The sequence below is a fragment of the Amia ocellicauda genome, chromosome 3, assembly GCF_036373705.1.
Source record: "Amia ocellicauda isolate fAmiCal2 chromosome 3, fAmiCal2.hap1, whole genome shotgun sequence".
Taxonomy (NCBI): Eukaryota; Metazoa; Chordata; class Actinopteri; order Amiiformes; family Amiidae; genus Amia; species Amia ocellicauda.
Window position 1 is genome coordinate 24,312,829 of NC_089852.1, and position 24,865 is coordinate 24,337,693.

The 24,865-nt window shown below is 39.0% G+C and overlaps 1 protein-coding gene across 1 annotated transcript in view; it reads right to left on the bottom strand.

Annotated features, from left to right (window-relative positions):
- Positions 1-24,865, bottom strand: part of asic2 (acid-sensing (proton-gated) ion channel 2) — a 368,547-nt gene that overhangs the window by 114,559 nt on the left and 229,123 nt on the right. The window lies entirely within an intron of this gene.

Genomic DNA, 24,865 nt, shown 5'->3' on the forward strand with positions numbered 1-24,865 from the left:
ACCAGTCTTTTGGGAGACACCGGGAGGGGGAGAGAGAGAGAGAGAGAGAGAGAGAGAGAGAGAGAGAGAGAGGAAGTAAGAGCTTACGTTGTGGGTGAAGATATGGGGGGAAGACAGTGCTAACGCATATAAAGCCTTGCTCTACATCACTCAGTTCAATCTCACTAGTGGCGGAAGTAAATATGCATGCAGAATAAAATGCCATCTCGCAAAAACAAAATAAACCACATTAATAATGAGCTGACTTAAAGCAAAAAAAAAAAAAAAAGAAAAGAAAACCCTATACATTCTTACACATTTGGTGTTTCATAAATGGATCATCACAAGCAGGTCTTCAATCATATTTTCATACATTGAACTCATTCTTGCCTCAATATTTGGTTATTCTTTCATATTCATCTCCTTCAGTACCGTGAGAGGCAAGTACCATAAGAGGGGAGCTGCCATGAGACAAACCTTTGAGGATTTTTGTTTATGGCTTTATTTCTGTCTAATTTTTCTTTCAGCAGGAAAATAAGCCCCCCCAAGCCCCTGTCACAAAAGCTTTTTTCCTCATTTCTTAATTTGAATTCTTCTTTAATACAATCTCTAACCTGATTTCTTCAGCTAACCATTTCACAAATGCTTTGAAACCCTGATAAATAGCAAAGGCAATAAAGCTAATAATAATAATAATAATAATAATAATAATAATAATAATAATAATAATAATAATAATAATAATAAAAACTAAACAAGAAAAAGTAAAGAAAAAACTAAACAAACAAATACGCTACAAAATATTTCAGCTTCTGCCATTGATGCCTCTGGCCACAGAACCTTTGAATTCAGAAAGGTTTTGAATCATGCCTCAAGGAACCCTTTATTTTAAGGTCAATGATTTTCAGTTATTAACTAATGCCCCTGTAATACATGCATGTATGTACATAATTATGTTCCTGTTAGCTTTTAGCATACTTTTGGTTATTTATTAATGGTATATGATCAGTTCACTTATGAGAGTATATTTACCATGAACTTTCTTTTTTGTCTTTCCTTATTGTGGATTAGGTTTCATAAATTCCTCTACATGGAAATAATGTAGCTATCTCTGAATTTCTCTGTATATACCTGCACACAGATTTAGAGCCTATCGCTTTCACGGGCTCACCATGGCTGCTGACTTGCATTTGTACGTTTGCAGATGGTCTGCCCAGTACAAGTTTCTGTGCGAGGGAAACCAGGTCGCAGGTGTTTGGTCTCACAGAGAAAAATAGCAAGTAATGTGGTTTTAATAATGGTAGCGCTGAGCAGTTTGAGGTTGACAAATCAAAGACAGTCTCCCTAATCATATTACACGCCTGCGTAAATGGGAAAGCAACGGCCTACAAATCATAACAGCCAGTGTCATCGAATTTTTATCACACCTCATGGAACCAATGATAAAAACACACTGAAATCAAAAGTTAATTTTCACTTTGTTTCCTTGAACAAGAGGGCATGGTGTTTCAGTAGCCATAGCTCTAATATACAGATAGACAATCTCTGCTCCACGGTGTCATGTTAACCTGATGAGTTTGTTAATTGCAGCTGCCCCGTCTCTTCCTACACTCGTTCTTGATCTGACTCAACACTTTAGTGACCACTAGCCCTCTCACAATGGATTCCCAGTCCAGACTACTGGTCAGAAGTAAACCCTGTCCAATGCAAATTGACAGGATAATACAATAAACATGGGGAGCCGAGCCCATCGCACAACTGCCTGACGTGATCAGTTTTGACTTGATTTTTCAGCCACCTCAGGCAGAGTGTGACCCTCCAAACGCGGCAAATAAGTCTCAGTCAGCACACGCAGTTTAAGCGTGTTTAATTATTTTCTGACAAGACGATTTTGCATTGGGAAGTGCACAAAGGGCTTTGGATTGCAACGGTTGCATAATTGAAATGTTACTGTTCTACTACGTTGCATACTGATCTGCACAGGGCCCGTGACGGCATACCGTAGACGGGTGTCCCTAGAAAAGCTGGGAAATATTCCCACCAATTATATAAATAGGGCCTCTCACACAGAGCAGTTTTTCACTTGTCATGCAGGAGTGCCTTTGACTGACTGTAAATCTGTCCCATTTTGAGCAGATCCACCAACAGTTGAAAACTCAAGTTACACAGAATTTGAAACCCCCAGGAGAATTCTCACATTCAACAGCAGAGCTTTTGGAATCATCTCCAGCCTCCACCTCTACCCTACTATCTCTATATAACCTACGCACAGTCACTAGCTTGTTAAACATTAAAGAAAAAGGGATTTTATCACATTTTCCCTGATGTTCTGGGGTTTGCTGAAGTGACAAAACATCTGGTTCATCTGCACGTGGCTACCTTTTACAGTTCAATATTCTGTGCTGCCTTGCATTATGTCATTATACCTGGGATTGTATTATATCTGCACTTGTTGCCTCATTGAACTAGGATTTTAATTTTATGATTTTAATCTTGTAATGCTTACATTTAATTTTGTATTGATTTCCTGTACTTTTGTATAGTCACTACCTAGGAGACATTTTTCATCATTTCAAACATCTTTTATTCTTCGCAGCTCCCCTCATCGACTAAATATATATACAACATTTAACATTATCTTGCATTCTCTTGGAGCACATTTCTGCATAAGTTCAGACAATAGCATGAATCAATATGTAACATTTTCAGACAAACACATGTCCCACATAAAAAATTCAATAGACATGGTGCTAGCAAAACACTACCTTTCCATTACAGCCATTATGTTTGACAGCTAATGGTAAGAACGTAATTGCACTGACTCAATAGTATTTTAAGGTGTACTTTATTCTACCACCCTGCTATTTTAAACACTTAGGTCTCAAAGAGCTCACTGAATCTCAGTTTACTATGCTGATTTAAAGCCAACCGTTCTTGTGCGTTTCTGAATAATCCCCATCAGGCAACACAGGCAGCACAGTAGGAGTTGGAGGATCTTGGGATGTACTGTAAATTAAAAACTGACAGTGATGGTTACTGAGAGAGAGGGGAGGGGACAGATCTGGTCTGACATTGTCTAGCGGGACAAATGTTCATGTTAGGAATGCAAGCATGGAGGCTGAAAACAAATCCACCCTTTCCCTCTCCACTGTGCCATAGCGATTTCAGCTACAAAAAGAAAAACATAATGGAGAAATGTTTAAGGTCTATTTCACAACCCAACCACCATTTTAAAAGATGTTACACTGGGAACCATTTTGCAGCCACTTTCGTCCCCCTCCCTAAAAAGGTAATCTGATAAGGCCCTTTTTTGGTTTTCCAAACAGATCCAGTCAACAAAACAAAGCAATGACAGAGTTAAGCAGCATTAGTTTTGAAGTATTATGTCTGCCTGCTATGTGGGACAAATTAGATATTTCGTGTCACGTTTTAAACAAACCACAATCTTGCCTCCTCATATACAAAAAAACTATGCACAGTGAGGCAGAGTCCAAAATGTACCTGTTCTTTTCCTCTGCTATCATACTACATGACATATGCTTCAAGCCAAGGTTGCAATCAGCATGAAGCAGAACAGTTAGTCATGCCTATTGTGGAAACTCAGTTACACTCTCAGAGTTTGGTACCCCATATAAATGCAGCACCTCTAAAAAAGAAACCCTTCAAATCTAGTCAGGGACTAAAATTACATAGTATGTTTTGAGAAAACCATATTTTGTGAGGTACTTTTCTTCATTTTCTGTATAATTACATTGTGTACATCTGTTTAAGAAAAAAATAATTAATCCACACAGGATACAAGGAAATTGATGGTTTGTTGTTTTCAGCAAAACATGTGAAAACAATGATGTGTTGTATGCAACCTCAGTTGTGAATTTAACCTAATACAGCTGTGCTCAGATTTCACTCATTGTGCTTTTTTAAATGCATGTTTTTCTTCCAGAAGAGGGTGCTAGAGACATTTTCAGCACCTGTTGCATTACTATTCTGTTATTGAACAGGAGCCTTGCCAATGTGTCTTAAGAACAGGGCTAGGGTTTGGGTTAATACAAGGGCATGAATAAGATTAGGGCCGGAGTTGCAAGGTAATACCCTAGAGAGTTTTTAACTGCACATTTATGAGTCCATGCTCTTCATCACCTCCTGAAAGCAGTAGGCAAGAGAAATGATACAGTTCTTACATTGACTAGGCATTGTTTCAGTTTCTCTTAAAAAAAAAAAGGGTAGGCAGCAGATTGCCTTTTGGTTAGTTTATAGTGATTCATCTATACACTAAAAGGCCATGGTCTTTCTTAACAATTCATTAACACATTAAAATGGCTGACTGATTTATTTATTTTTCTTTGTTCATTTAATTATTCATGAGGACTTGTATTAGTTCCAGTTCTCCCCAGTTCTTGAGTCACTGTCCCAGGCCCATCCTTTATTACACAGTAATGTCTGTTCTTATTAGTAATTCCAAAGAGATTAGCAATTCATTTTTTTTAATGACAGTAAATCAATCCACACATGCAGGGAAAAGGAAAAAAAGTGCAAACACTAGCAAAATCAAACCAGCTTCTACAGCAGCAAATGAAATGTAAATTGTACATTGACACCAGCCTTCAAGGCACAAACAGTACGAGCGCTTTTGAGTTGCAAACAATCAGAACATCCTCCATATATGTAGAGGCTTTACGGATGTTGACTTTGCAACATTGTGCAATTTTATATCTATTTCCAAAATGATTAGGGGAAACGGATAGAGTTACCTACACTACAAAGATGTGTGAAAGATCCAAATACCTGGAATCCCTACCAAGAGACTGAAAGTGACTGGAGGATTTTGCCTCCTGCTGCTTCATATACTATTTATAAACACATTAAATGCAAAGTTAGATGTGAGGATGTACTGTAAATTAATACAAATATTTTCCAAAACAGAAATGTATAATGACTAACTCTGATATTCTCCACACATGGTGATTAAAAACCTTTGTTCTATTCTAATAATATATATATATATATATATATATATATATATATAAAATAACGTAAGAAGGTATGGGTGGGTATTTAATTCGAGTCATGGTGTATATAATTGCCACTCATGTGTACATTACATTGAGACTCATCAGCTACGGATGCTTTATTTTCTAACTGAACATTTCTGAGACAACAAAATGCATGTTTTTTATTCATTCACAATAGGCTTGTTGACAGCCAGAGCTCTGGATAGGTAATGAAATCTAAGTTTTCACAGCTCTTCAGCTATGTTATTGTAAACAGAAAGACAGGCTGCATTTCACGGTGTCTGGACAACTACAATTGCAAAGCGAGTCATGATCTCTAAACTATCAATCATAAAATAAATAAACAAAAGTGGAGAGCATTGGGTGACAAAGCGGTCAGCTGCCACTGCATTGTCTTTTTTTGTGGGCACCTGTCACATTGCTACATTGTGACATCTCCCAAAACCATGTTTTTGGCATTCTCTTGCACAATATTTAAGATGTCCAACAATAATAATAATGACAGAGTGTGGACAGGGAATAGCCTAGAGGGTCCAAAATCAAATCCAAGCAATGCTACCACCTGGCTGTGATCTGGAACTCCCAGAGGTTGCCAACAGCTAGCTTCCAGAGTTTAATTGGGTAGACAGTTTGAGGATCTTTACACTAGTACACACCGTTGAGCCTTGTCACTTGTCAGGATCCTGCAAATCTGAGAATCATCACAGCACTGTCCAACCTTCACCAGACGCAAGTGTTGGGTTCCCCTGTGGTCCAAATAAGCAGACAAGTGTCCACATCAAATTTATACATGTAAATACAGCTCTCCTCACATCCCATCCAGCCAACTTCCCTGACGTGTTACTTTGCAGTGCTGCCTACTGAGAATTAATGGAAATGAAAGGAAAACCAACAATGAGTAACATCATAATAGCCTGGTTCTGAAGAGGCTCTTGTTTATGGTTCCTTCTCACTATTTCTCAGTTGTAATCATACAATATTCATTTGAGAGACTTCTGTGACAGGTTGGTATAAGCAAATTAAATACCCCTATCAAGGACATATCAGTTGTTATAAAAATGAAATTACAACCAGGAATTAGGCTACATTTCGCACAGGGTATATTTACACAGCAGTGATACATTGTTATTGTGGTTGTTCTTTTGGAAATTAAATATTTTGAAGGTAATCTATTCATTAGAGTTTCCGTAGGTATAGAACTATTATATTTTACAGGCATAACATGTGCAAAACATTTTCTACATTAAAAATGATTATTAAACCAATAAAATGAGCTCAGTTTAGTATTACAGATTCTCAAGAGGCAGATACACATAGGCCCTGTACAGCCGAACTGAATTATTTGGATACGTTCAATAAAGTTGCTGATCAATACTAGAAATTTTCACACATTTTACCAAACATATTTTCGGTCCCAGCAGCATATTTGCATTTGCATTGTATTCACTTCATTGCCTTACATTAGAATTGTTTACTAACTAGGTCCAATTCCAACCGAACCATTGCTTCCAAATACACTTAATAAGCTGGGGTCAGAAAGGAAAACCTCTACAAGCAATTGTCCCTTTCCTTTTTATTGTGTCCACTCCAGACTGTTAGAACTCATGCCCAGTCTACTAAAAGCCCCATTTGCACAGGGAGAGAGTGAGCTCCACCGAGTTGATAGCTGTGCTTTCCAGTGAACAGCAAGAGAGCATTAAAGAGGTTAACCCACACACACACACACATTCAAACATGCACAGTTAACGTGTTATTACCATCAGTAGTACATATTGGTATTGTTAAAGGGCCAGTAGTCACATACTACTAATATTAATTTAATAATAGCAATCATCATCATAATCATCATATTGAAGTGGGCTGAACTTTAGTGGAAAGGTTATTTAATATATACATATTAGACTATTCTTCCACTGAGATGCTTTCTGTCAATGTCAGTTGGTTTCTCTATTGAGAACACGTTTGCCTGCAGAACTGTGTATCAGTGATATGAAATGCTTACGAGTCCAAAGATGGAAAACGAGGTCCCTGGCATTAACAGATGAGTTGCACAGATCAGTGTCCTCAGAAAAATACCATATGCTACTCCAAAGATGTTCCTTGTTTTTTTTGCTTCGGGCATGCATTTTCTGGTCCACTGGGAACAAGGAAAGGGGCAACATTTTGCACAACTATTTGTACCCGTTGGCTGAAATAGTACAGTAGCCAGTTCTAAGTGATAACACTTTGGGGACAGAAGAGGAATACACATTTCCATGGTTTTTGCTGTTACAGTTATGACGTGCACGAACAAATTGAAAAACATCTGTTTGTGTCACACCGAGAAGACATGAGTAAGTAAGTATGTATGTATGTAAGAGGTGAAATTACCTTGCCACAGAGGTCAGGACCACATAGTCCCTGAACACCTTCTGGTGATTACTCAAGACATATCTGTACAGACTGTACCTAATCTCCTAGGCTGCTCGTCACTCTTGCTATTTTGCACTTTATAAAATTATGTTTCTTTATGCTCCTGCGTACTTATATATTGGTAGCACTTCTATAGTTTTACTGCAACTTTCTCTGTGCCTACCCCTTTTTTTAGCACATGCCTGGGACTTCACTGTATTATATCTGCACTTGCTAGCTCATTGTACTAGGATGAATACCGGTTGTATTTTTTACTGATTGTATTAATGCACTTTTGTAATGCATTGAAATGTTTCACGTGTAAACTGTAAGTTGCCCTGCTAAGCAATAAGTAATAATAACATAAAATGTCGGGGGAGACACAAAAACAGCAAAATCTATATTCTGTCCAAGTGTATTATCTGTTTTCATTTCAGATGAAGATTCCCGATAGACATCTGTTGGTTGCAGGCTTCCAAGTGACTAATGTGTAAAAGCCTCTGCCCAGTACTGAACGCTAATAAGCTTGGGTGGGTTTGTAGTCAGTCAGGATTACATCGGCTTGCCATGTGACTGCGACCCCTGACGTTCACAGGGTACCTGCACGTCTGCAGGGACATTAGCCAGAGCTGCCTTATTCCTGCCCACAATGCTATGGTTGTGGCATTTAAGCTGTGAGCTCACAGGCTTGGCAGCACACTAAGGATGCCTGGTTGTTCTCTTTTTGTCTCCTATGCCAGTAGGAGGTTTGCAATTTTTTTAAAGGATGAAATTACAGAAAATTCAGTGTTTATACACACCCTTTTAATACCCAGGAGCAAAATACCTCTTGGCTATTCCCTCTGTTTTAAAACCACATAGCATCCATGTCTATAAATGTATCATTATGTAAACTATGGAGTAAAAATAGCAGAACACAAAGCAAGATGACACTTTGATCGGCTCAGACCTTTATCCTCCAAAGATTACAATGCTTTTGAATGTATTAGCATACATTCATTGTATTTGAGTGGGAAGTGAAGTGATCATGGACATATCACACAAACACACACGCGCACACGCACCACACCCATTCACACACTCACACACATATATGTATAGTAGCACTGGGATTGTCTGAGCTTCCATTCACAAGCCAAACATTACCTACTGTAGGCTTTTAATTTCCTGGCTGAAGCGATCAGGCATTCTTCTCCATCTTGTTAATTCTCAAACAGAAGGCTACAAATGAATTCCACAGCTGTTGAGATCCAAAACAGAGCCCATAATCCCTCAACACGCACGAACAACAGTACAAATGAGGCCCTTGACAGGCACACAGACAAATAGGCAAAAACAACAAAAATATCGTCCAAGTGATGTGTGCAAAAAGGCAATACAGGGAGGTAATACACTATAGGAGGAAGATAAGGTGGGAAAGGAGGCAACACATTTGGGAAAGAGGTACATTTTTACACTGCCTCTAACAAAAGCCTGGAGTTTATTAAATCCTGTCACTTGTAGTGTCTTAAGCACCTTGTTAAAGCCCACCATGACTAAAAGGAAATCAGAGCTCTTGGTCTCTTTAAGGAGGCATTTGATTTGTTTTCTCTTCTTCTCCACATTACTACGCTGGGAGTTTTGAAGTGGAGAGCAACACTCGTTGAACACTGCTGGTGGTTTCTGTGCACTTAAACAGACCTAATTACAGTATTTTTTCTTTTTTTTTCTTTCTTGAACTAGAACAATTACCAGGCTTGGCCAGGTTTTAACTTTAACCCTCTGATATCTGACTGACAACAACAGCAACATCATCAAAAATCAAATCCAGTTGGGAGGAACAGGCTGGACTCTGCAGTGCACAAGGACCGACTGTAGCATCAATACTGTCTTCTGCTAAGTGGACCTTAACATTTAGAAGGGAAATGTAACATATATTGAGAACATTAAGACAACACAGTAACCAGTGCTTAATTTGTAAATCACAAGGTGACGGAGCTCAATGTGAACAGTACAGAGCAGATGTATGAGGGGGAGTGGAGGAACCGAAGCCCTTAGTGTGACAACATGCGCATAAAGCTTAACATCGATGTAACGCACTTTCAACGCATTTTCAAGCCACCACTGTAGACAGCATGCTAACAAGGAAATATAAAAAAAAACTATAATAATAATAGTCATTTCAAATACTATAATCATGCTATTAGGCCTGCTCTATTCTTTAAACGTTTCCACTCCCAAGGACACATTGTTGAGTATGTGGGTTTTCAGAGTCTGACTGTATGATCTTCCACTATATTGTAATATAGCCAATGGGTAATCGTAGGCGTGTTCAGGAAGACTTTCACCATTCTGTGCATAATCTGCACAGATTGTGAAGATTCTCAGAAGACCATTGGTCGAGATTTTATTTTATTTTTGTGAATTAACCCATAAACGGCACTGATATTAATTAGTATGAAAACCAAAAGTATGAAGGTGTGTAGAGAAGGAAAATGAAAAGATGAGCTTGGTATTTGCAAATTAGCCAAGTGCGTCAAACAAAGAAATCTGCGTCTTCCATGAGCACAGGGCTCTCTTTGTGCATTTGTCTGGATCCATCATTGCAGCTTCTGAAAAAACTGAAGACAGACATTTGGCAAGACAAATGATGACCATCTCTGATGTGAATACAGAAAGGTATTTTGCTGCTGAGGACAAATATAAGCAGAACAACTCTGACATAGTCCACAAAGTTGAATTCCTCCAATCTGGCTAATAGTGTAGAGTTACACAGCCTGGTGTTTCTGAGTGCTTGTCAATGTCTTTACACTGGGGAAAAAAATTAAATAATATATATATATATATATATATATATATATATATATATATATATATATATATATATATATATATATTACACCGATCAGCCATAACATTATGACCGCTTGCCTAATATTGTGTAGGTCCCCCTTTTGCCGCCAAAACAGCCCTGACCCGTCGAGGCATGGACTCCACTAGACCTCTAAAGGTGTGCTGTGGTATCTGGCACCAAGACTTTAGCAGCAGCTCCTCTAAGTCCTGTAAGTTGCGAGGTGGGGCCTGCATGGATCGGACTTGTTTGGCCAGCACATCCCACAGATGCTCGATTGGATTTAGATCAGGGGAATTTGGAGGCCAAGTCAACACCTTGAACTCGTGATTCATCAGACCAGGCCACCTTCTTCCATTGCTCCATGGTCCAGTTCTGATGCTCATGTGCCCATTGTAGGCGCTTTCGGCAGTGGACAGGGGTCAGCATGGGCACCCTGACTAGTCTGCAGCTACGCAGCCCCATACACAACAAACTGCGATGCACTGTGTGTTCTGACACCTTTCTATCAGAACCAGCATTAACTTTTTCAGCAATTTGAGCCACAGTAGCTCGTCTGTTGGATCGCACCACACGGGGCAGCCGTCGCTCCCCACGTGCATCAGGGAGCCTTGGCCGCCTATGACCCTGTCGCCAGTTCCTTGGACCACTTTTGATAGGTACTGACCAGTGCAGACCGGGAACACCCCACAAGAGCTGCAGTTTTGGAGATGCTCTGACCCAGTCGTCTAGCCATCACAGTTTGTCCCTTATCAAAGTCGCTCAGATCCTTACGCTTGCCCATTTTTCCTGCTTCTAACACATCAACTTTGAGGACAAAATGTTCACATGCTGCCTAATATATCCCAACCACTGACAGGTGCCATGATAATGAGATTATCAGTGTTTTTCACTTCACCTGTCAGTGGTTATAATGTTATGGCTGATCGGTGTATATGTTTTTGTTGCTGTTTGCTCATCTGAAATATATCCTTCACCCCTTTAGACTCTTGAAAAGGCTCCTTGATTACCATCATAAAGTACAAGTACAATCAATGTAATACACAGTTTCCTTCTTATGTACTTTCAAAACCTGTTTTTAACAAAGGTCAGCTTCAACTTTGACATGCAATGCCCTTTCTATATGACCACCACCACAATGCCAGCTTGATTTGACTCATTTAATTACTTGCATACTTAGTCAGTACAATAAATTATAGCATAGCAGCTCTGAGAACTTGATCCCAGAAAGAACATAAATGATTCAGGCTGATGCAATTGTTTTAAATCAAAAGGCAGTGGTGTGCAAAATATATACATGTATATACACACACACACACACATACACACATACATACATTCATACACACAGGCACTATATACTGTAATTTGGAAAAACTATGACCAGATAAAGCGCGTCACAAAACTATTAATGCTATTTACACTTTAATGTTTAACAAAGTATAACAGGGCCACACATTTTTTGTTTCAGCGATTAGTAAAAGCCAGCACAGTCGATGTGATGAATTCTAATCCTTCAATAACTACTCATCAGTTTTGATGATAATTACTATAAAGCACATTAAAGGATAAATAAATTGTGCATAAGTGATGAAATTCTGTACAAACAAAAATAAATAGATCAAGACAATTAGGCAATCTACATATTTAAATCTGTAGAAGGTATTCAGTTGCTGTTAACTGCTTTAAAACGAACAAAAAATGATTCTCGGAAGTTAAATCTCAATGGAAAAATTTAAACCAACGGTCAAATAAAGAACTGAAGGCTCTATTATAGTTGCATTTTTTTACAGTAGGTAAATAAATTACTTTCACAACAAGCATGTTTATCGTCCAAAAATATAGCAGAGCACAAAGTAGAACACCAAGTTTATCAAAAGCAGTTAACAAGTGAAGGAATTAACAAATTACGGACAATTCACTCTCAGATAATGCAATCGCATATCAATAATTTGTAAGCAAAGTCTAGACTAAATTCAGGCATACATCATTGTGGTACATAGCAACAGATGAGAGCTGTGTAATAAATTGGGTCTAAACAAATGCCTAAATACATCACCCTCAAAATAACAGAAGCAAAGTAGTTTTGTTTTAATCTGTGTGGAAATGCAATCATTTAATACAGAAAATGTCATTATCAGGACAGGTACTTGTTCTGCTGGCCAGTAACGTTTTACAGCCAGTTTCAGATCAATGGGTGGGCTGGGAAACACAAGAGCACAAAAGGAGCCCAGTGCAGTAAGGAACACTGTGCTTGTAGAGGATTGTTTCAGGAGCATAACGACCTTGAACAGACTTCTAAAGCAGCACAAGAGTTTAAGAAGAGGAAGATTAGAAGACCTGCATGCCCAGCCAAACCAAACGGTTTTAGCCAAACAGAAAATCCATGAGATGTATTGAAAATAAGCCACAATGCAAAGCAGAATGAGATGGATCTGACAGGTATTCTCAAAGCGCAACACACTGAAAGCTTTAGACGTTGTAGCAATTAAGGTCTGAGAGACAAACTCCTGTCAGATTATTTTTGCTTGGTTGTAAACGGCAAAAGTTTAAATATTTAAACCTACTTACTTTAGTTGACCTACTGTGTGAAGCCTATGCGATACATGTATACAAGCATTACAGTAAATCCATATATGCCTTTTGACATTGTGGAAGTAAATCTGCCTACCTTGATGAAAGTCCTAGATTGTACAAAGACTGACCAGCTTAGACAACTTTTTCATAGTATTAACATTTCGTTTCTATTTTTGTGTCCTATTACCGGTTGTGCCTGATGGACCTTGACAGCACAGTGATCTAATTATCTCTAACATGACAATGCCATGTCATCTACCATGCAAGCCATGTGCACACATATCAAGGTTGGAAAAACCTGCATTACAAACCACTTGCTGCATATTGAACATCTGTCAAGGATTATATTGACAGGAAACCATTGGAGCAGAACTTAACAGGGAAAACAGTGAAAAAAAAAAACCTAATTAGGTGACATAATGCATATACAGTTGGATGAAGAGAAGGTTGGATGAGTACATGTTGTAGATCAAGTGAGCACTCCAGCAATCACTGCAGTTTCCTGATTGAGAACTGAACACTCAAAAGTCAAAGAAATCGTACAAAGCATTCTAAATTATTTTATTTGTACTACTACTTTCTAAAGCACTACTAAAAATTAAAGCAACTACACATCACGGGCAGGATTACTAAGAGGGAACTGTCTTGGGTTTTTATTACCTTCGGCAGTTTAAAAGAAAAAGTTCAGATGTGAGAAACTGTAAAATGTGGCTTTGGTGAGTTAAAACCGTTTTGCTTTCAAAGTAACTCACATATATATTTTAATGACTTCTTGCTTTCTCTTGCATCCCTTAAGAAGTTAAAATACATTTTTCACTGTTTACTTGAAACATTCCTCATTTCTGCAACTGCAAGGCTTGCCAAGGGAGCAGCTGAGCGCAGTACTCAAGAGCTTAATAAGGCAGCCAAGTCCAGGTGGGGGGCAGAGGATTTGCTGACATAGTCAGTATACTTAGATTGTGTTTTTACATTTAAAATGGTCATAATAAGCAGACAAAATAACTGTGGTAGCTTAAAACCGGTCCACACAGAACTGATAGATCTCCTACTAGGTGTTGTTTGAAGACAGTAATTACGATCAATTAAAGAGGAAATTGGAATTTCAGATTTAAGATAAAGTTGCTCAATAATCTAGTAAGTACATATGCATATTTAAATCCAGGGTTTATTTTCCTTTGATTTCATATTTTCACATTGTGTTACTAAGAAACAAAGTATTCTGTAATTAGATCCCTTGATGAGTGAGTTATGTGGGAGGGAATTGTTTGTTGCTTGTTATGTTTTAGAATATATGTATATATATATATATATATATATTCATTATCCAGAAATAATTGTAGCAATGAACATGAAAACAACAAATATCAAAGCTTGAAATTGAATCAGAAAACAAGTGACTGCATGTAGGTTTAAGAGAACAGCAGCATCAGGAAACTGGACTGAACTCTAGTATTGCTATTAAACAAATGGATATTGCATTATGCCTCAGTTGAAACTTCAATCCTGAGTTGTCCCATCTTTTGTTAAATGGTTAGTTCTAGAAGATGTTCGATCGAGCATTTTGTGTCAATTCTTCAAAACCCTTGTAGTATTGCTATATCGTATGATTCAATTTAGTGAGACAGATGTGTACTGTATTAAATTTTTAATGATAGTAGTAGTTAATAGCAATAATGATATTATTTCCCTGCCAAAAATGGTGGGGGGGGGGGCTCACCAGTCCATCAGTCCACTCAAATCAGTCCACTCACTACTGAAGCTTTATTTCAACTCAGTGCCACATACAACAATTTAAGATTTGACAAGGATGACAAAACATATTTGTATTGCTTTCTGGTTATTATATAACAGCTAGTGAATTCTGCCATCCTGGATCACTCACTTTATCTTGCTGCTGCTTCGGATGCTATAAGATAATACTTCTGTATAGAACTATTAAGTGCCAGGAGACCATAAATTACATTACCTAAATTTGAAGCGGTCATTCCCAGGCCTGGAATTTTGCCATAAGAATAAAGTCCCACCAGGCTGACCAGGCTTTTTCTGGGATTTTGCTTGCTTTACAAATGATCTCAGTTGAATGTTTCCCACCTGAATCCACAACACATGGCTCATAGCACCGTGGGGAAACTACCTTGTTTTAGTTACAGTTCAGTGCTCAGTACATCAAGCCTCAGTGATCTATCGAATTAGCAATCACAATTTTCTTAAAGATGTCACGCACAATTCAGGGCACTGGTTACCCGAGCTGGATTTTCAGACCCTGTCATGTGTAAGAACATGTTGTCAAACATTTATGAAGAATTAAAGGGTATCAATCAGACCACTGTCAGGACATGTCTAAAGGGACCTATATCTGCAACAGGAGAAGAATGTGATGTGAATACGGATGAATTGTGGGCATGATTGCTGACCAAGTCCAAAATATACTCATGAATAATTTAGGTCCATACTCTTATCGCTGTCAATACATTGTCAGGTTTATGATGGTGCTATGCTAGATCCTTCATATGTGCTGGATACTCATATTGGATCTGAACTCTTGCTGAACTATCTAAACAGTCAAAAATAAAATTACAGTAGCAATACATTACCTAATTTATAACAGCATTTGTTTTTGAAAACATCTCAAGTCAAAAATGAAGGATAAAGCAATGAATGTTGACCACAATTATAAACATAAAAAGCAAACTAAATCAACTTCTTTTTAGCCAGAAGTAAATTATAAAAGCACACATAACCCCAGTAAATTGCTCTCAATAACCAGGCTGTCATATCTCTGTTTTTGCTGACCTACTTAGCACAAGCTTTATTTTTTCAGCATTGAGAGTTTGGGGAATGACAAACGCAAGCACCTGCTAAACGCCCTTGTAGATAACCACCGACCCTGAAACTTAATCAAGCTGACCAATGAGGCGTAGCCCCCTTCATTTATCCGGGATGAAATAACCATAGGTGCTCTATCCTGGAGGGCGTGTTCTACGTTTCCCCCGTGGCTTCGGTTCTCTGCCTGCCTCTCTGCCTCTGTCTCGATAAACTTTCGGCCGTTATGAACCTGCATGCTTACTTTTTCTTCTATCTCTGTTGCAGTCTGACCGCATATGGTCTGTTACATATCCAGTTTTCAATAAAGTCAGCAAAGCCCTCTCCCCAGCACCGCTTCTGTCCCATACTCAGGTAACATTTGTTGCAGATGACCAAATTTCCCATAACTTTAGATAGAAATCTGACTTCTGGAAAGACATGTATAGACAGAATTCCTGGAAGATCCATTTCAATGTGCATCTGCTCTGAATAAACAGAAAATACCACCCCCTCCTTCTCAGTAGATCTTTTTTTGTTCTCTGGCATTAATTTCTCTCTGGCTAGTCACTGGATTTTATTTATCATTTTTCCCCCATTTGCTTTCTTGTATCACTGATTCCCAGAGATCTGATCCTCAGACAACAATTCATATTGCAATTACAGTTCCTTACAGAACAGCTGATTCATCCCCAGACACATTAAATAAAAACACAAAATCAATGAAAATCACCTGGATTTGACATTTGAGATTTAAAACCTGTATGATAAATGCAAAGATTGCATGTAAAACAACTCGTAAGAAAATTATATATATATATATATATATATATATATATTATATATAGCGACAGATGGGAGTTGTTTAAATGATTCAACTTCGGTTCTGAGAAATGCAACATTCTTTTCTAGGGAGAAGATTATATATATATATATATATGTACACACACACACACCTTTTAAAATGAAAGACAAGGATTAAACATATTTGACGTTTCCAAATGGGCAATAAGTTCAAATTTCCTAACATATCTAAGAGTTTTAAAAATGGGGTATTTTCATTCCAGCTGGTAAGATACAAGGCAGTCAGCAATATTTGTGGGTAAATGCATAACGTCTACTGAAACGTACAGGAATGAACAATTGTCAAGTCTTTTGTGCCAGTGGTTGACGTGGAGAGGTAAAAGATGCATTTGCTCACTGACATTGCCTAAAGCACAAAAAACTGTAACTGGTACACTTATAAGAAAAGTCTTAGATACTTTTCCAAGACAACAATATCTTAAAGAGGAAGAAATAAAGCTTGTGTATCCCAAATGGCCCTTTCCCATTTTGAACTATTGGTCTATGTTTGCTTTCATGTCCAACCTTGCAATGGAATTGCCTTCGCCTCAGGAAAATTACTTTTAGATCATTACCTCAAAGTGCCCCCATGGAAAGTGACATCATGAGAAGGCACTGTTGCCTTGGTAACACACATCTAGCTGTGCTGTTGGAGGCTAATTGGCAGCTGTCAAACAGGGGTGCTCTCACATCATAGCTGCACCATTGGGGGCCGGAGTGCTGAGGTCATTCAGTGGGAACTACCACAAACTGTGTGACAATGGGGGTCTAGATGAACTGACTGTGGATTGAACTAAACAAGACAAAAAAAAAAAAGCTTATTTGAAATTCCAAAATGCTAATTTATCTTTTCCATTATTTCTTATTACATTTTATTTTTAGCAGATTATAATTTATTTCCAAGTTGCTTATTCCATTGCCAGTTACCAGCTCATTCCAGCCTTGTTTAAAAGACTCCTCCTGACTTCAGTCAAGCGCAAATCATGTCCTGGGAGAGACACAGTGTCTTCTGGTTTTCATTCCATTTTCTATCTTCAACAAATGATTGAATCAATTGGAATACAATCACAAAGTCTTTGAGAGCGAATGGGGAGCTTGCGAAGAATATGGCACTGTACATCACTATGAGGTGCATCAGCTAACCTGCCTATCATTTATTTTTTATTTTTCCCTCCCAGCCTGTCTTTAAAGCTCACAATCTGTCCAGTGTATTGACTTCCATCATGGCAGCTAGAGTTCATGCAGGAGGTATTTCCTAGAAGCAGCTGTCTGTCTGAAGACTCTTCGAAATGCTGGAGAATCATCAACTACACACTCGCAATCACCACATCCCAAATTAGAGATGGGCGGCTTTGCAACCAGATGGGAATGATGTCTGTCCTACGGCAGCCTCAAGGGAATAATCCTTGCATGAGTCCGAGTTGACATCTTAAGTATTAAGTATCTGCATTAATGTTATAACTTATGCAGCAAGTTATAAATAAATAAATACATAATAATTAAAACAAAACTACTATATGATTAAATAATAAAACCTTGTTGAAATCAATACATTTAATTTACAGAATCTTTGCACGTCAATTTGAAAACACTGTAGCGATGCCACATAATGGGAGTGTGTTACTTTAAGATAGCCTCACTTTCATTTTAAAGATGGCCACGGCATGTAGACTGGGGGTATGGCTGTTGGGAGAACAATAGAGCAGAACTCTCTGGTCTGTGTATGTGTGTTTGGTTTTTCATTTTTTGTGTTTGCCAAAGATAGTAATGTCTCCATAGAAGGACTGTTCATTTTCTGGGGCTAACGGAGAGTTTCTTTTGTGTTTTTTCCTGGAGGAGCGAATCACCATGTTTTCTTAACTTCAAGAATCTTCTTTTGGGAGTTGACAGGATATGGACTTGACCTTTTGTGTTTTTGTTGCTGACATCTTTGGCGCTTGAGCATTTCACCTTTCATCTGGGATTTACAGATCTTACTTTGGATGGACAATTGAATGTTTGGGGAGTGTGATAAGACCCAGACATCTCTGGAAGAGTTCTGGACTTTTGCTTGTTGCTTATGTTGTTTTTATCGATGATATGTGTTTATATGAGTGGTGAGGCCAATCTGTATCTGTACCCAATATACTGTGTAATCTGTGTCTTTCTAGCTTTGATTCCCTGGACTTCTTTTATTATTTCTGAGTGGTTGTTGATATAATTTAACAAACAGTTACAGAAATTGGCACCCGAACAGGGACTTGGCTAGTATCTGTACATGTATTCTTTGATGTGGGTATAATATGGCTACTTCATTGTCAGGCCCACTTGTGGATGATGACTTGGAGTTTAGTTTACCACCTGATTTCACAGCTGGTCCGTTTGTTACATGAAGGGATCGTGTTAATGAATTAATCACTAGTTTGGATGATTTGTACATAGCTGAACCTGAACTTGAACCTGAACCATCACCTGTTGATATAGATGTGCAGGGTTTTCCCCCTCTTCCATCTGAATCCGTGCATGAACCTAGTATTGTATCCCTTCAGAATCTTTATGAAAAGCTTAGTACTCGTTTAATCAGTGTTGAGAATGCCGTTAAAGCACTTAGTTCCAATTCTATTAGGTTAGAGGAGTTGCTTCGGTATCACATTGATCGTAAGTGTATAAGGTTGGAACAAAAATATCATACAGCATTGATGAATTTGCAACAATCCGTAGTGGATTGCCTGAAAAGGCATGACAAGCAACTAGGAGCACAGCCAGCAAGGTCTGGTTATACAGCCAGTACCCCTTACATCGTTAAAGCCCCTTCAGTCAGCTTTGTATCATTCAGTACTACTCCTGTACTACCCTGGCTATAGCAGGGAACCAAAGGAAAAAGCAACACACTACCATCATAAACTCCCCATACAGTTAGAGTTCCCCAGCTTTGGAGGGGAAGGGGATGAGTCAGATTCTTTATCTTATGTAGAACACTGTGAAGAGTTTCTAGCACTGCATCCTTTGTCAGATACTGAGGTTTTGGCTACATTAAATGCAACTTTGAAAGAAACAGCAAAGGATTGGTGGAGAGCTGAGCATACAACAATAGTTTCATGGGCGCAATTCAAAAGTGCCTTTTTAAGGTCCTTTCTGTCTGAGGGAGAGAAACGACTCTGAGAGCGAGTACAAGGCCCAAATGAAAGTATTAGGGATTTTGCTTTTCAATATCGTGCCTTGTGTATGCGCTGGAAATCTGGACTCTCTGAAAAGGAGTTAGTGCACCTTATTCTGCGTAACTGTAATCTGAAATTGGCAAGTAATCTCGGAGGGTCTGTACTCTCCGTTGATGAGCTTGTCAGAATAGGTACTTTGATTGAAAATGACTGGGCAATAAGAATTATGGGAGAATATAAAGAAACCTCAAGAAGAGCTTTTGTCTTGTGATGAGCGAATATTTGTGTTAGCAGATGGCCAAAGCAATCTTGCTATGGGTTATGTACAGCTTGTTTACTCTTCATGGTGAGCTTTGGTCACTACAGACTTATGTAATGAGAAACTCTAAATTTAAATAAACAAAGCATTCCCTTTGGTCCTAGGGCTAGACTTCATGTGTAAAACAGGAATATCTCTTGATTTCAAGAACAGCAGCTATGGCATCCATCATGCTGAAGGACTGAAACATTATCCTTTTCTGCAAGAAGCTTTGGGCTTTGGAGAAACTAACCTAGACAAGTCCAATACAATCATGAACTTATATCTGTCTACGCCAAAGGTTGGTTCCAAACAAGTTCCTACGGACACTGATGTGCTTATGAATAATCTAGTGCAGAAGGCTGAAGTATCTCCGACGATGAAACTAAAGCTATGGGATGTTCTTCACCGGTGGCCCAGAGTGTTTACTGATGACATCGGAAGGACACAAGAAGAAAAACATAAGATCATTACTACTGATAACATACCTGTGCGTAGGAGGGCATACCGAGTGTCTCCAGAGAGGCAAAGAATAATTGAAGAGGAGGTGAACCGTATGCTGAAACGCGGAATTATACGGCCATCTAAGTCCCCATGGGCAGCCCCCGTTGTCTTGGTTAATAAAAAAGATGGGGGAAAACGGTTTTATGTTAACTATCAAAGCTTGAACAAGAAGACCAATCTAGATGCTTACCCAATTCCACAAGTCCAAGAGATCCTAGAATCTCTGGCAGGAGCTTGGATCTTCAGTACTATAGACCTGAACAGCGGGTACTGGCAGGTTGTCATGGATCCTGAGAGTGTGGAAAAAACAACATTTGCAACACCTACAGGTCTGTATGAATTTTAAGTTATGCCCTTTGGCTTTAAAAATGCTGCTGCCAAATTCCAAAGGCTTATGGAAACCGTTCTATCTGATTTAAGGCAAAAAAAATGTTTTGTATATATTGACGATATAATTGTATATTCCGTTTCCGAAGATCAACACCTCATTGACCTGGAGGAAGTGTTTACAAGACTTCAAAAGGCCAATCTCACAGTGAACTCAAAGAAATGTTGCTTGATGCAATCGACCACCAAATTTTTGGGTCACATTGTCACCAGTGAGGGCATCACTACAGACAATGAAAAAGTGGAAGCCATTTGTGCTTTTCCTACTCCCCAAACAGTTAAGGAAGTGCAACGCTTCTTGGGCATGGCTGGGTGGTACCACCGGTTTATACCTAAGTTTGCAGAAAGGTCTGCTCCCTTGAATGCATTGAAGCAGAAAGATACTCAGTGGATTTGGACATCAGAGTGTCAGTCTTCCTTTGAGGATTTGAAGACTGCATTGGCCACCACTCCTATTTTACAACATTCCATATATAAGTTGCCTTTTAGAGTAAATACTGATGCCAGTGCTCTGGGGTTGGGAGCAGTTTTAACTCAAGAAGCGGAAGGGCGAGAACATGTGGTCGCCTATGCTTCAAGACTGCTAAATCAAGCAGAAAGGAACTATTCAGTCCCTGAGAAAGAATGCTTAGCCGTAGTTTGGGCAGTAGAGAAGTGGCAGCCTTTTCTTGAGGGGAGAAGATTTGAAGTCGTTACTGATCACGCAGCCCTGACCTGGGCCTTTAACAACCCAAAGCCAACCTCCAGGCTTCTAAGCTGGACTATTCGCCTCCAGGACTTTGACTTTAAGGTTCTGTATAGAAAAGGTCACATTAATATTGTGCCGGACGCTTTGTCCAAAGCTCCTTTAGGACTGAAAGTATGCAAATTCAGCATACTGTTCATTACCAGTGGAATGGTCCGAAATAGCTGAAGCCCAACAGCGGGATACAGAGATTCAAGAAATCATTCAGACTATAAAACCCGGAACAAATCGCCTCAACCGCATATCTTATGTCCTGGAAAATGGGATTGTTTATCGCCGCATCAATGGAAAGTGTGGAGGCTATAAATTCCAACTTGTCATTCCTGGACAATTAAGAAGTCAATTCTTGAGGTACTACCATGACAGTCCCCTAGGAGGTCATCTAGGACGTCTCAAGTCTCTTCTAAAATTGATTGACGTTGCCTATTGGCCTCAGATAAGAAAGGGTCTGGGAATACACCAAAGCTTGTACAATATGTCAGCAATATAAGCCTGTCTGTGTCAAGCCTTCTGGTTTACTACAGTCAACCACTGTGAAAGAACCTGGAGAAATGTTAAGTGTTGACATCATGGGTCCCTTCCCCAGGAGTAAATCACGTAATCAATATCTGCTTGTCATTGTGGATTACTGCAGTAAATGGGTCGAGCTCTATCCTCTATGTGAGGCAAAGACTCCAAAGATAGCCACCATATTGACACAGGAGATCTTCACTAGATGGGGAACCCCATTCTTCTTGGTATCAGACAGAGGAGCACAGTTCACAAGTCAGTTGTTGAAACAAGTGTGTCATCAGTGGGGTGTAGTCAAAAAACTGACTACAAGTTACCACCCCGAAACTAATCTGACTGAAAGGGTGAATCGGACTCTTAAAACTATCATAGCCTCCTATATCGGTAATAATCATTCATTATGGGATTACTATCTTGCAGAATTCAGGTTTGCTATCAATTCCGCTAAACATGACAGCACAGGTTTTACCCCAGCAGAGATAGCATTGGGACGTAAACTCAAAGGTCCTTTGGAAAGGTTGATAGCGCAAACTCCAGACCCCGAGCATCCATCATATAGTTTGCTAGAAAGACATCATCAGCTGCTAGAACAAGTGCAGGAGAATGTTTCACGGGCACAAGTAAGGCAGGCTCGATACTATAACCCTAAACGTCGTAACTTAACTTTTCAAATTAATGAGAAGGTGTGGCTTTGCGAACATCCTCAGTCAGATTCCACAAGTGGAGAGGCCCTGCCAGTGTGATGAGAAAGCTAGGACCTGTGAATTACCAGGTAGCAATGGATGACGAACCAAATACCTCAGAGGTATATCATGTGGAGAAACTGAAAAAGTATTTTACTTCCCCTGTGGATGTTTCCATGCTTGGGGGAAGGGAGTATGTAGCGATGCCACATAATGGGAGTGTGTTACTTTAAGATAGCCTCACTTTCATTTTAAAGATGGCCACGGCATGTAGACTGGGGGTATGGCTGTTGGGAGAACAATAGAGCAGAACTCTCTGGTCTGTGTATGTGTGTTTGGTTTTTCATTTTTTGTGTTTGCCAAAGATAGTAATGTCTCCATAGAAGGACTGTTCATTTTCTGGGGCTAACGGAGAGTTTCTTTTGTGTTTTTTCCTGGAGGAGCGAATCACCATGTTTTCTTAACTTCAAGAATCTTCTTTTGGGAGTTGACAGGATATGGACTTGACCTTTTGTGTTTTTGTTGCTGACCTCTTTGGCGCTTGAGCATTTCACCTTTCATCTGGGATTTACAGATCTTACTTTGGATGGACAATTGAACGTTTGGGGAGTGTGGTAAGACCCAGACATCTCTGGAAGAGTTCTGGACTTTTGCTTGTTGCTTATGTTGTTTTTATCGATGATATGTGTTTATATGAGTGGTGAGGCCAATCTGTATCTGTACCCAATATACTGTGTAATCTGTGTCTTTCTAGCTTTGATTCCCTGGACTTCTTTTATTATTTCTGAGTGGTTGTTGATATAATTTAACAAACCGTTACAACACCATAAAAAGTTGCTGAACTGTCGGCCTCAACATCAGGTTGTAGCACACTGGACTATATTCTTCTTAATTGACTACTAATAATTTCCCCTGAACTTAATTGCTTCTTGAACATGTCCCTAGCATTCAAAATATAAAGTCATATTGACAGCAAATCAAGACCAATACAACTGTATACAGAAGGTGAATGTAAAAAAAAAGAGAGAGAGAGAGAGAGAGAGAGAGATGGATGGATGAAGGGAAGTACTATAACTTTAAAGAGCATTGCTTTCTCATATCCCTTCTGAGGGTGATTAGGTCTGAAGTCTGGCTTCTAGGTTTCTCATTATGCCATTAGCTGTCTAGTAAAACTTCATTTATCACATCCACAATTAGCCTCTGAGCTACTGTATAAGGCAAAACCATAATTAAGGCAGTATGTGACACGTAATGGGGACAATATGACAACCTGTAAGTGGACCCCGCCCCCCCCATTTTCACAGTTGAGATATGCATTCACAAATGCGATCAATCATTTCTTCCCCATGATATACACTGGAGAATTGTGCACGGGGGCAGTAATCCCAAATTCCTTGGTTTCCAAAGCATTAATTATTGACATCAGCAGCTGTCGATCAGGCAACAGCACCAAACAAAATATGTGTTCAAACAGAAATCTAAAATGAAAGTATTGCCTAGATAAATCTCTTACCTGGCTGGCTGTGATTATTACTGGTCTGCTCTAACTTCTTTCTTTTGATTTTGTGTGTGAGATTCTTTCTTGCAAGGAAAAGAAAGACAGGGCAGAACATCTACTCTTTAGATGGATTTTTCTTCTGTTCTGTTTACTTTTGTAAACCTGAGTCTGAAAGCCAAGCAATGACAAGATTAAACACGCAGATGCATGTTTTTCTCAGTGCTGTTGACACTGCAGAGAAGATCTCATGATTTCAGACTCTGGTAACTGACAGATAGTCTGCATAACTAAAAGCAAGTTATAATAAGATCTAAGTGTTCTGTACAAGAGGCAGGGGCTTGTGGCTTACATTTTAAGCTTCTAAATACAGGTTAGGATTCATAATTTCAGCCTTTAAGAATAATAATTGTGCTTGGTCACTACTGTAATTATCAAAGAAGGCACAAGGTGACAGGTGCTGTGGAAATGTATTTTCCTTAGATCTTTTTCTAAGTAGACAATCACTCTTTCGGTAATGATCCCAACCGGATGTATCCAAAGCCATGGCTGCCAAGGGTAGCTAAGAAATGCAGACTGAGCACAGAGCACAACTGTGTCCTGCAAAAGAACAGATCCTCAAAGCTCTGCAATGAGAGACAATCTCCCTTAAATTCATTTTGCCACCTCCTT